The following is a 14,429-nucleotide window of genomic DNA, read 5'->3' on the forward strand; positions in this document are numbered from 1 at the left end:
GAAAGAACCCAGATGTCCCTCAACAGAGGAATGAATACAGAAAATGTGGTACGTTTACACAATGGAGTACTACTCAGTTATTAAAAACAATGAATTCATGAACTTCTTAGGCAAATGGATGCAACTAGAAAAATATCCTGAGTGAGGTAACCCAAGTGCAACAGAAAACACATGGTATGCACTCACTGATAAGTGGATACTAGCCCAAAAGCTTGAAATACCCATGATAAAATTCATAGACCACATGAAGCTCAAAAAGAAGGAAGACCAAAGTATGGATACTTCGGTCCTTCTTAGAAGGGGGAAAGAAAATACCCACAGAAGCAAATAAGGAGACAAAGTATGGAGTAGAGACTGAAGGAAAGCCCATTCAGAGCCTGCCCTGCCTGGGGATCCATCTCATATATAGTCAACAAATGCAGACACTATTGTGGATGCCAAGAAGTTCATGCTGACAGCAGCCTGATATAGCTGTCTCCTGAGGGGGCTTTGCCGGAGCTTGACATATATAGAGGTGGATGCTCACAGCCATCCACTGAACTATCCTTAATGGAGGAGTTAGAGAAAGGACCCCAGGAGCTGAAGGGTTTTGCAATCCCATAGGAAGAACAGCAATATCAACCAACTAGAGCTCCCAGTATCTAAACCACCAACCAAGGAGTACACACGGAGGGACCCATGGCTTCAGCGGTATATGTAGCAGAGAATTGCCTCATAGGGCATCGACTGGAGAAGAGACCCTTGATCCCATGAAGGCTTGATGCTCCAGTGTAGGGGAATGAGAGGGCAGGGAGGCTGGTAGGCTACACCTACATAGAACCAGAGGGAGGGGGGATGGGATAAGGTTTTTTTTTTGGGGGGGGGAGGAAATCGGGAAACAGGATAAAATTTGCAATGTAAATAAATAAAATAACCAATAAAAAATTGGAACTAGTTTGAAGTCTGGAATGGTAAGATATAGATCCATTAAGTCATCTTTATTTCTACAGGAATATTTCAGAAATGTGTAGGAGAACACTCATTTTTAAATAAAACATAAATGCTTTTAATAAGTAGATTTCTTTCCTTCTCTGCTTCTATATCTGGGTCAGGTGTTATGGAATATGATTTGTACAATGGTTAATAGAGAAATTAAATGGAAAGCCATCAACTATATTCCTCAGAAAACCACACAAGAATGGGCATGGGAACCATGCAAATAAAAATTCACACACACAAAAAATCACAATGCACTGTTTATATAAATTATATTCACTTACATTCTCTCTGTATATTTTAATTTTAGCCATTGGTATTGTTTCCACTTCCCTTCTTTTCTTCCTTCTCTCTTTCCTGCCTTCCTCCTCTTAACCAGCCAGCATGGTTCACAAGATTGCCTCATGGTACAGAATGAGGTGTATACTGAGGGCAGTAAGCCTTAAACCTCCAGGAGCTAGGCTGAGCTCAATCTCTGTGACCCACATAACAGCCCACAAATCCTTCCTCTCATCTGCTTTCTATGATAGTTCTATACATTCCCTCTGCTTTCTTTTTCAGTTTAAACTCTTACAAAGAAATACAATAATTTTAGTATCAGAATGGCTCTTTCTTGAAGTGAAGTGGGATGCCCACAGGTGATGTAAATACCCCTGTAGGAATGGTCCATCTGATAGATGGAGGCCTGAGCTGAGCCTATTTTCTTCATATTTTTCTGACTTACTTAAAGCCAATCTAATGAGATATTTTAGTACCTACAAAATCCATGGGGATTTAACACCAGTGGTTATTGGATTTGATATTTTAAAAATATGTGGATCTTTGCTTCTTCATCTATAGAAATGGTGATTATGGTATTCATTCAAAGCAATTAAACTCAGAATAGCAGGGCAGTTGTTGGAAATACAGATTCAAGGTCTATGCTCTAATCTTTGACATCCCAAGCAATCAATAATGAGTTTGTGCATTTCTAAAGTGATTCTAGAGTGCTTCTGACTGAGAAAGAAATGGTTCTGAATCACTGGATTCACATACATCCATATATACCAACCATCCCCTGTGGCTTCTTTGGCTTAGTTTTCATTTATATATGAGAGTTTGCATAATATGTAGCAACATCTCTGCCTCCCATCTCACTAATTTGCATTTGACTTGCTAGCCAGTGTGCTTTCTAATGATCTGGATTCTTGTGTTTGCTAATTATTTTCTTTCTGATGAAATGTTGCTATATTGATATCTATTGTGCCCAAAGATCTCTCATGTTTATTTTTTCTACTCTCAGGTTCATTATTGTTTTTAATCACTACTTATTAACTTATGAACTTACATTATTGAATAGGTATATTTTGTCATCACTTTATTGTTATTTCTCAATGGTGTATGGTATTTCTTTATTAAGAATTAAATGGAGTTCCCAAACAAATATAGAACAGAAATTACTAAATTGTTTTAAAAATAAAGTTATTGTTGTTTGGTTTACTTGAATAAAATGATTTGGGATATATTTTTAGAAAAGAAGTGAGAAAGATCTGCTTCTGAAATCAGCATGGATGTGGACATAGAGGATTATGGGAGAAAAGGAAAGATGAGAAGAAAAGAAGAGAAGAGAAGAGGAGAAGAGAAGGGCAGAGAAGAGAAGAGAAGAGAAGAGAAGAGAAGAGAAGAGAAGAGAAGAGAAGAGAAGAGAAGAGAAGAGAAGAGGAGAGGAGAGAAGAGGNAAGAGAAGAGAAGAGAAGAGAAGAGAAGAGAAGAGGAGAGGAGAGAAGAGGAGAGAAGAGAAGAGAAGAGAAAAGGTGGTGGGGGTAACTAATTACTTCAACAATAATTTGCTTGCCACTTATGCTTTACCAGATTCTCCTAATGAAACAGGTGTAAATAAAAGAGTGGAGGTCTTTGTTTATCTGGATTTGATTCATATTGGTGGGAGGCAGGGAGTAGATAATCAATCAATAATTCATTAAATAAATGTTAATATTAAGGCACATGATTTATACTACAAAGTAAAAGAAATGATGTGTTGGAATTGTATGGTTTCTTTGTGCTGAGGGATGGGTAAAATCTCTCTGAAAAGAAACCAGAATGCACAGAGCTCCTCGACCAAAGACAACCATGCAAGATTTAAGACTATGCTGCCTTGTCTGCCTCAGTGGGATAGGATGTGCCTAGTCTTGCAGTGACTTGATGTGCCAGTGTGTGTTGGTACCCAGAGAGGGCCTCCCCCCTTATCAGAGGATAAGGGAAGTAGGGTTGGGGGTGGGATATGTGAGAGGAGAACTGGGAGGAGAAGGTGAGGCTGAGATCAGGATGTAAAGTGAATAAATACATTAATTAATTAATTAATGGGAAAAGAGACTAACCTGGGCAAAGGGCTGCTTAGAGCAAAGGATCTATGTTGAAAGACAAGTTTAGATTTTTAGGGAGCCGCAAACTGTCTTGGAGAAGAATAGGTAATTTGAACGAGTGCTGGGAAGTGGATGAGTGAAATGTTTCAGGCATTTGCAGGACTTTTAATAACTAAAATGAAAGTTGTGTAGGTAAGAAGTAGCATTCTTTTATTTAACGTATTTTTAACAGGATGTGGAGAAATGCTAGGAGAACCATAAACATGTTTCAGAATGTAACCTAGCTTGTTGAGAAAGCAAGAGGAGAGAGAGTAGCAAAATAGTGAGGCTTGTTGATTGGTTTTTAAGGGAATTACAAATCAGAAAGCATGCAAGATATGTTTTCAGCATCTGAAAATGATTTATTTCAGCATTATTTATTGAAAAAAGAGGTGTTTGCTTCTCTATTCCTTTGAACAACTGTGGTTATTTGAAATGGAACTGCATTTCAGCTGTTGAAACATCTACGCTGTGTCCTTAATATTTTGGGCGTTGGACTATTTATGCAGATCTAGTGAACTTAAACGTGTAACGTGTAATCTTGGTCTTGGATGAGATTTTGAATATGCATGGCTAAGTTACACACACCGTAGCAATGCCAACCCTTCCATAAGAAACCAAATGTTCAGGCTTGGAATTCAAAGAACTGGTGAAATGAGGTCAAAGTTTGATTCCCAGTAAAAATTTCAAGCTATTTTTGACCACATTCTATCCTGTCAATAAGCGCATGGGTCTTACTAGATTCTTCAGGTCATGCCATCTGAAAGAACATGCCATCTGAAACAACAGAGATTCTGGAAAGCTTTGAAATTTCTTTGAAGATCTTGAACTTTAATTTTAACTGAATACCACGCAGTTCCCTAGCTCATTCATATAAGCACATGACCATATTATTTCTGTCATGACAGGGATATATGTTTTCCTAATTGATTGAAAGCTATTCCTCATGCTAATACCCCTAGGGGTTAGAGCCTACTGGACAAGCTCAGCAAAACTGAGACATCTTGTGACTTGTATAAATCTATGGAAGCTCACCTGTGGTCAATCATTAGGGCATACATGTTGATCTACATGCATATGTTAGACATACATATGTCACTCTAAAGCAGAACATCTACATGCGGCTAAGAGATATCATTTCCTTGCTAACATATTCATACTCTAAAATTTAATAGCATAACTAGGTCTAATCATGGTTATCACTATGTGAACATATGTAGTTCAATGATATTAAACATTCATTATGCTATACCAGCCAATACCACCACATATCTCTGCAATTCACTGTGAAAGCAATTTTTGTAGGTATTTAAAGTATACAACATGCTATTTAAATATTCTTATGAATAGCAAAATGTATATTTCAGCAGATGAATTGATGCTCATTAGCTAATAGAGGAGCAGTTCTTTTTCTGTGGTGAATACACCAAGAATGTACTATTTAGGCAAATATCTTACAACAACAAGGCCTCCAAATTTACCACTCATCCCTGGAATCTGTGACCCTGTGTCTCTCATCATTTACTCTTAACTCTTACTGCTCTCACTGTTTTATCATTTCTGTATACATTCAACATTCTGTTTTGTGTAGAAGTGACTATATTTATGCATGCATATGTAAGTTCATATGCTCCTGTATATGTGTGACTCAGCCAGTAAAGTGCTTGTTACACAGCATGAAGGCCTATGTTTGACTCCCAGCAACTACACAAAAAGCTGTATCTGTAATCAAAGCACTCAGGAGGCAACAACATGATGATCCCAGTGGCTTGCTGACCTACCTAAGTCTAGCCAAATTGTCTATATGTAGGTCAGTAAGAGGTCTTGTCTCAAAATGTAACTTGGAGAGGGATTAATACAGTAAGCATGGACCTCTAGGTTCCACACAGAGAAACAGTAATACACATGCACGAGAGTGCACACACGAGCACATGCATACACCACACAAGCACACACACACACACACACACACAAACACACACACACATACACACACAAACACACACAGAGCACTATGTTTTTGACATACATGACATACATGAGCTTTTATTTTGTGTCTGGCTTGCTTCAGTTTTTTTAATGTTCCCAAGACTTACTGATGCTGTGGCAAATGGTTAGGTCCCTTTCTTCAGCAGAGCTTACTGTCCTCCTGCGTCTGCTGTGCAGATGTACTGCATTTTTATTTTATCTTATTGGTTTATTTATTTATTTATTTATTTATTTATTTATTTACATTTTAAATGTTAGCCTCCTTCCCAGTTAACCCCACATATTTCCTCCCTGTCTCTTCTGCTTCTATGAGGGTGCTCCTCCACCCACCAACCCACCCACTGACTCCCGCCTCCATAACCTAGCATTTTCCACTGGATCATTGAGCCTCCACAGGACCAAGGGCCTCCCCTGCCATTGATGCCAGATAAGGCCATCTTCTGCTACATATGCAGCTGGGACCCTTGGTCCCTTCATGTGTACTCTTTGGTTGGTGGTTTAGTCCCTGGGAACATTGGGGTGGGGGGCGTCTAGTTGGTTGATATTGTTTTTCCTGTGGCGTTGCTGACCCCTTCAGTTCCTTCAGTCCTTCCCTTAACTCCTCCACTGAGGTCCTTGCACTCAGTCCAATTATGGGCTGCATGCATCCCCATCTGTATTGGTCAGACTCTGGCACAGTCTCTCAAAAGACAGCTATATCTGGCTCCTATCAGCCAGCGCTTCTTGGCATCAGCAGTAGTGCCTGGGTCCGTTGTCTGCAGATGGGATGGATCCCTAGGTGGGGCAGTCTCTGGATGGCCTTTCTTTCAGTCTCTGTTCCACTCTTTCTCCTCCCATTTCCTTTTAACAAGAGCAATTCTGGATTAATATTTTTGAGATGGGTGAGTGGCCCCATTCCTCAACTAGGGGGCCATGCCTATCTGCTGGATATAGTCTCTACAAGTTCTATCTCTACTTTGTTGGGTATTTTGGCTAATGTCCTCCCTGTTGGGTCCTGGAAACCTCTAGGGTCCCTACCATATGGGACTCTATAGTGGATATCCCCAGTTCCCCATCACCCATTGCTACATACCTCTATTCAATTTCCTGACCCCTCTGTAGTTCTTCCCTGTCTCCTCTCATACCTGATCCTACTCCTTTTTCTCTTTTGCCTCCCTCTTCCTCTCGTGATTATTTTCTTCCCCCTTCTGAGTAGGACTGAAGCATCCACACTTTGTTCCACCCTCTTCTTGGGTTTCATATGGTCTGTGAGTTGTATCATGGGTATTCCGTTTTTTGTTTTTTTTTTTTTTGTGGGGGTGCTAATATCCACTTATCAGTGAGTCCATACCATGTGAGTTCTTTTGTGATTCAGTTATTCACTCAGGATTATATTTTCTAGTTCCATCCATTTGCCTGTGAATTTCATGAAGTCATTGTTTTTAATCGCCGAGTAGTACTCCATTGTATAAATGTATCACATTTTCTATATCCATTCCTCTATTAAGGGGCATCTGGGTTCTTTGATCTTTGTGTCCCTATGTCTTTTTGGTTTTATGGACTAATTTTGATTCAGGTTTATACTTTCCTAAGCTGCTTTGCCCTCCACTGACATACTGAGGTCCTCCCTACCATTGTTTGCACTATGCGACCCTGACCTTTGACCCCTTGTATATCTTCTATGCATGAGCCATGCATTGCTTAGGATGCTCTCTCCTCACTAGCAGAACTGAAGGAGACTTAGAGGAGAAATAGGTAGACACGGAAAGTGAAAGTTTCCCTGAGATGGTGGTTTCTCCTTCCAGGAAGACATGAGAAGCAATGGTGGGAAGGCATTCAGGTGACATCTAAGCAGGGCTACCAGGAGAAAAGGGAGAAACCAGGGGTCCTGGAAAATGCTTAAGCTTGCATCTACTTAGTGGATTCTTTGCCCCAGCATCCCTCCTATCTCAAGGGGATAACCTGTGCTCCTTTTCTCAGCAGCCAGGTCTTCTGTCCTTCCCAGACATTCAATTCTTTATTTTTGCCAGGAAATGGGCCTAGTGAATCCCCAGCCCATTATGAGTGCACTGTTACAGAACATATCAGCCCCAGCAAGTTTTCCACTTTCTAAGTGGGGCTGGACATTAAGTCACTAGGGTTGCTGAATCATTCATTTGTGTCTTCTTACTTTGCTTTTGGCTGCTACTCTAGAATCAGTCAGCAGAAGCTGCATCCAAATGGAGATATTCTACACTTTGAGTACCAACTATGATTTGGGATTTTGATACACCTATTCATAGATTTAGCCTCATATTTCTTCCATGGATACTGGACAAATTGAATTATTTTTAAAAGTGGAGTGGATTTCATGTTTAAAGAAGCTTGCATAATTGCCTTTAGCTTCTTTCTATATTTAAACATTTCTTTGAGGGGGAAAGCATGGTGCCTAATGCCTTTGAAGCTAGAATTAAAGTGCATTAGAGCTTGCTGGAAACTTGTTATCTGTCATCCTAAATCCTCTTGAAGTTAGGTATAAAGAATAATAGATATGTATGCAGCCAGGATACTGAAGATTTTTACTGGCTTTGGGATTAGAAGATTTTCAACTATCAGTGTCTAAGCTTCAACTGCCTGACAGTCTTGACAAGGCCAAAATAAGATTCTAATGGCTGTGATTGTAGAGGGTGTTTTTTTCATAGATGAGGCAACATGTCAATTAAAAGGGTATTGAGATAAAGAAATAGAAACTAGATTAAGTTTAAACTTTTTCATGGATGATAAGAAAATCCATTTTCGAGTTACAGTGCATGGAAGATATACTACAGAGGCAAAGCGAGAATACCTTACTAGTTAAAAGATTGCCTTTGGTCCTCAAAGCTTATTGACTTCCTCATACTCATTTCAAAACAGTCTTTGGAGATATGTACATGTATACTTATATGTATAGATGTATACATGCATATATATATATATATATATATATATATATATATATATATATAAAGTAAAATGAAATTCCAGGGCCAAATAATGATAGCAACTTGCAAAGAATTTATGATCAGCAATTTTGTTTTCTCTTGTCTTTCTCCATGTTCAATACTATTTGAACACTGAGAATTTGATGTCATCTGTGGCATTTCTAATCTCATGAGAAAGCCTGGAATCTATATTCCATGTATATACACAAAATAAATACTGTGTATGTTTTATGTTTTAACATGATTGTCTTCTTTTAGAGCCACAGTGGAAACTGACTGTGTGTCTGTAAGGTGCACAATCAGCAATGTCATACTTGTTGCACAGACTAATCCTTGTGATTAAAGTACGTTTCTCTCTGATGGCTACTGCGGCTCATTAAAATGACTTAGCAGATACTCCTAAATTTAGAAAGCAAGCTTGAGATCATTGGATGAAAGATGTAGGCTGTGTGTCCAGTAAGAAACTTAAAGGACTTGTGAGGTTTCAGGCTCACATAGAGTGAAGTTACCCATCCACACAGAGAAAAATTTAGGGCAGCAACTTGGTCCAGTTTGCATCTAGCTAAGCACCACCTTATATTAATCTGTTTTTTTAAGGTCATGCTTATTAGAAAAAAATCATGATGTTGATATTCAGTGATTCCCCCTGGTTGCCGAAGCTTGGTAGAACAAAGCTGTCCCTGATCTATTTCTCTGAGATAAAGCAAGTCTCCAAGGGATTTCTTCCTTTTAGTTTTGAGACTCTTTATTATGAGGAATATTGGCAAGGATTTAGGTTGATTTCCTCTACTTCTGAGGCAGGATTGGTCTATTTGCTTTGGACATGTTTGCTGTCATCTTTAGGTCAGTGTGTTCCCCTCACAGCTGTTTGCTGTTTATTTTTTAGATTGAATATCTTCTCTTGGCCTTTTACTAACCCAATTCTGTTAGCCCACTTCTAAAAGCACCCAAGAAGTTTGAAATTTCTGTTTTTTGTAAGTTTTAAATTCCAATTCACATTTACCTTATTTTTATTAATTCTATTTCTTTGCTTTCTATTTATTGAAAGGGAGTTTGTGAGTAGTTGTTAAAACAGTTTCTAGTGGATACTTTAGGTCCATTCTAGATGATTATAATTTGCAATTCATCAGCTTATGTTAACACTTCTCATTTAGTTTATAGTTTTGTGGCTGGGGGTATGATGTATAACTTTTTATTGCATTCTGTGCATTTTGCCTATTTTGGAAAGGGACTATGTAACCTTTTAAATCTCTGCTTAGTAAATAGTTGCTCTGTTTTGACTGAGCATTTGCCCTGGTACTCTGAGCTTTGGTTCCAAAAACAGCTTGTACAATATTATTTGGGCCCTCTTGAACTATTAGGTATTAACATCACCAATATTTTTCTCTGTTAGTGAAACCTCAAAATACAGACAGGATTTTGTGAAGCTAGGGATCCAAAGTCTCTCAGTAGTAGGTAGGGATATCAGCCCAGGAGTGCTGTGAAACAGTGTACTGGGATCTGGGATGAGATTTTCTTGGCTATTTTACAAGAGTACTATAAAACACAGGACACTGGCATCTATGATGAGTTTCTTCTCAGCTGTCATACTGGGCTATTTTATCTCTACATGGCTCACAGTCACACAGACTTTGAATGGAGTTAGAACAGTACCATTATTTGTTAGTGGGACATCTGTCCATCTGCTTTATTGGTACTGCAGATCCCATTGCACTTTTGAAGCAATATTGGTCCTTCTGTGTGGAGCGTGTGTGTGTGTGTGTGTGTGTGTGTGTGTGTGTGTGTGTGCATGCTCTGTAATAAGGTGAGGCATATATAAGATTTTCTTATGTGTTTTTATTCTCATGGTATCTTTAATTACTGCAAATTTTTACTTTGACCACTGTGGTCTTATTTTCAGAGTTCATATTATGCTTAAAGAAGAGGGGGTCCAGGCCCTTTTGCCCACATCTTCAGTTGTTATAATCCAGAGCACATACAAAACAGAATAGAATTCAGGGCCAGATAAGTTCATCTTGAAATAATGACTGTTACTACTATGTGTTACTTAATGTGGAGGATTTATTGAGTTTCTTAGGGTCTAATTTTCCTCATTTGTGAAATTGGCTAAGTCATTGACTCTTATGGTCTTTTATTGAACTCTGTCCTTTACTGAGCTCTTACTTTCAGGTGGGCACTGCCCCGGTGCTGGGAATGCAGTGGAAGTCATTCTGGAATCTTCCTACTCCCAGTCATCTCTGTATGTCAGACTTCAACACCAGCAGGTATTCCCTGTGAACACACTAACTGAGAAGGGCAGTAAAACAGGAGACACAGAGCCATCACACTGTGAAATTCCGGAAAGGAAGCACAACCAAGAACCAGAACACACACTCAACAAAGAAAACTCCAAAAAGCAGCATTTAGGGTTATACTCGGCCCAAACCCAGATGTCGAGACACCTTCATGAGAATGCAACACTCAGGGCAATATGTCTCCACTGGAGCATAGCTATCCTACTATGCTGAATATTCCAACGTAGTTGAAGCACAATAAAAACAGACCTTAAGACCAACTATACAAAGATAATAGAGGTCCTTAAAGAGAAAAATGAATAAATACCATAAAGAAATTTAGGAAACCACAAACAGTTGGTGAAAGCAAAGAAATCCAGTGAGAAAAGCTACAAAAATATGAATAGTTGAAGGAAAAATAAAATTATTAAAGACGTGAAAATTGGAATAAAATCAATAAAGAAAACACAAACCGAGGAAATGAAACCTTTAAGAATTCAAATAGATAACACAATCACAAAAGAACTCACACAATATGTATTCACTGATAAGTGGATATTAGCCCAAAACTTAGGATACCCAAGATATAAGATACAATTTGCTAAACGCATGAAACTCAAGAAGAATGAAGACCAAAGTGTGGACACTGTGCACCTTCTTAGAATTGGGAACAAAACACCCAGGGAAGGAGTTACAGAGACAAAGTTCGTAGCTGTGATGAAAGGATGGACCATTTAGAGACTGCCGTATCCAGGGATCCATCCCATAAGCAGCTTCTAAACGCTGAGACCATTGCATACACTAGCAAGATTTTGCTGAAAGGACCCAAATATAGCTGTCTCTTGTGAGACGATGCCGGGGCCTAGCAAACACAGGAGTGGATGTTCACAGTCAGCTATTGGATGTATCACAGGGCTCCCAATGGAGAAGCTAGAGAAAGTACCCAAGGAGCTAAAGGGATCTGCAACCCTATTGTTGGAACAACATGATGTACTAACCAGAACCCCGGAGCTCTTGTCTCTAGCTGCATATGTATCGAAAGATGGCCTAGTCGGCCATCACTGGAAAGAGAGGCCCATTGGACTTGCAAACTTTATATGCCCCAATATAGGGGAATGCCAGGGCCAAAAGAATGGGAATGGTTGGGTAGGGAAGTGGGGGGCGCTATGGGGGACTTTTGGGATAGCATTGGAAATGTAATTGAGGAAAATATGTAATAAAAATATTAAAAATCAAAAAAAAAGAATTCAAATAGAAATACAGAGGCAAGCTTTGCTAACAGAATAAAAAGATACAAGAGAGAATATCACACATTGAAGAAATGAAAGAAGAAGTAGATTAGTCAAACAAAAAGTTAAATTAAAAAAATTCTTTTTTTTTTAACCAGAATTTTTGGGAAGCTATGAACAGATTAAAACTATGAATAGTAGGAATGGAGGAAGGAGATGAATTCCAGCTCAAAGACAGAGAAAATATTTTCAACAAAGCCATAGAAAATGATTTTCTTAACCTAAAGATGCCTATAAAGTCATAAAAAGTATGTAAGATACCAAATATATTGGGCTAGAGAAAAGGATCTTTGCCATATAATAATCAAAATATTAAACATACAGATCAAAAATATTAAAATTTGCAAAGGAAAATACCAAGCAAAATATTAAGGTAGATTTATACTTATTAAAATTATACCTGACTTCTCAGTGGAGATCTGAAAGCCAGAACAGCCTTCTACAGGTATTAAGAAACCACAGAAGCCAGTCCATACTTACTTATTTATATGGTGGATTGCATTGATAGTTTTTTTCACATGTTGAATCATCTATGTATCTCTGGGATGAAGCCTTTTATTATGGGTAATATTTTTGATGTGATCTTAGATTCCACTTGCAATTATTTTCTTGGGTATTATTGTATGTATGTTCATACCGGAAATTGCTCTGTATGTTGGATATACTATACCTAGCAAAACTTTCAATCATCATAGATGGAGAAAAAGAATATATTCCATGATAAGATCAAATTTAAACCATATTTATCTACATAGCCAGTTTTCTAGAAAGTGCTAGAAAGAAAACTCCAACCTAAGGCCATTAATTACCCATGAAAACACAGGAAATAAACTCTTTCATGCAAATCCAAAAGAAGTAAAGCACACACACATACCAGCACCATAACCACAACCACCACCAGTGACCAATGAATGACAACAACAGAAACATCAACATCAGCATGGAAACTACTCATACAATGACAGAAATCAACAATCATAGGTCATTGATATCTCTCCATATCAATGTTATCAATTATCCAATAAAAAGATATAGACAAACAGAATGGATATGGAAGCATGATTCTGCTGCATCCAAGAAACACACCTAAACATTAAGGATAGGCACTACCTTTGGGTAAAAAAAAATAGAAAAAATATACCAAGCAAATGGACCTAAGAAGCAAGCTGTTTACAGGCATTTTAATATCTAACAAAATAGATTTCAAACCAGTGCTAATCATAAGATATAGAGAAAGACATAGTCATCAAGGGAAAATTCCAGCAAAATAATCTTTAGATTCTTAATATCTATTTCCTAAACACTAGGGCAGTCATGTTGGTAAAAGAAACACTACTACAGTCTAAATCACATACTGAGCCTCATGCATTGATAATGCCAGTCTTCAATTTCCCACCCTCAACAATGGACAAATCATTCAGACAAAACCTAAACAGGGAAATTGTAGCTAACAGATGCTATAAACTAAATGGACCTAATGAATATTTACAGAACATTTTACCCAAAACACAAAATTATTTGCCTTCTTCTCAACACTGAATGGAACTTTCTGTAAAATTAACCACATAGTTAGACACCAAGCAGATCTCAACATACACAAGAAAATTGAAGCGACAGAAAGCTTACAAACTCATAGAAATGAAACAAATCTCTCCTCAGTGAAAAAATGAGTCAAGATAAAACAGAAAGAAATTCAAAACTTTCTAGAATGTATAGTACATTCTACACATCATACTAGAATTCCCTAGTACACAGTATACCCAGTCTTATGGGACACAGTGTGTGCTAAGAGGAAATTACCTGAGGACCCAGCAATACCACTCCTGGGCATACACCCAGATGATGCTCCAACATGTAATAAGGACATATGCTCCACTATGTTCATAGCAGCCTTATTTATAATAGCCAGAAGCTGGAAAGAACCCAGATGTCCTTCAACAGAGGAATGGATACAGAAAATGTGGTACATTTACATAATGGAGTACTACTCAGCTATTAAAAACAAAGAATTCATGAAATTCTTAGGCAAATGGATGGAACTAGAAAATATCACCCCGTGTGAAGTAACCCAATCACAAAAGAACACACATGGTATCCACTCACTGATAAGTGGATATTGGCCCAGAAGTTGGGAATAACCAAGAAACGATTCACAGACCACATGAAACTCAAGAAGGAATACCAAAGTGTGGATACTTCAGTCCTTCTAAGAATGGGGAACAAAATACTCATGGGAGGAGATAAAGAGACAAAGTGTGAAGCAGAGACTGAAGGACTGATCACCCAGAGACTGTCTCACTTGGGAATCCATCCCATAAACAACCACCAAACCCAGACACTATGGCAGATGCCAACAAGTACCTGCTGGCAGGAACCTGATATAGCTGTCTCCTGAGGGCCTCTGCCTGTGCATGGCAAATACAAAAGTGGATTTTCACAATCATCCATTGGACAGAGCACAAGGTCTCCAATGAAAGAGCTAGAGAAAGTACTCAAGGAGCTGAAGGGGTTTTCAACCCCATAGGAGGAACAACAATACGAACCACCCAGTACTCCTAGAGCTCTCAGAGGACTAAACCCCAA

This window comes from Mus caroli, chromosome 3, assembly GCF_900094665.2.
Source record: "Mus caroli chromosome 3, CAROLI_EIJ_v1.1, whole genome shotgun sequence".
Classification (NCBI taxonomy): domain Eukaryota; kingdom Metazoa; phylum Chordata; class Mammalia; order Rodentia; family Muridae; genus Mus; species Mus caroli.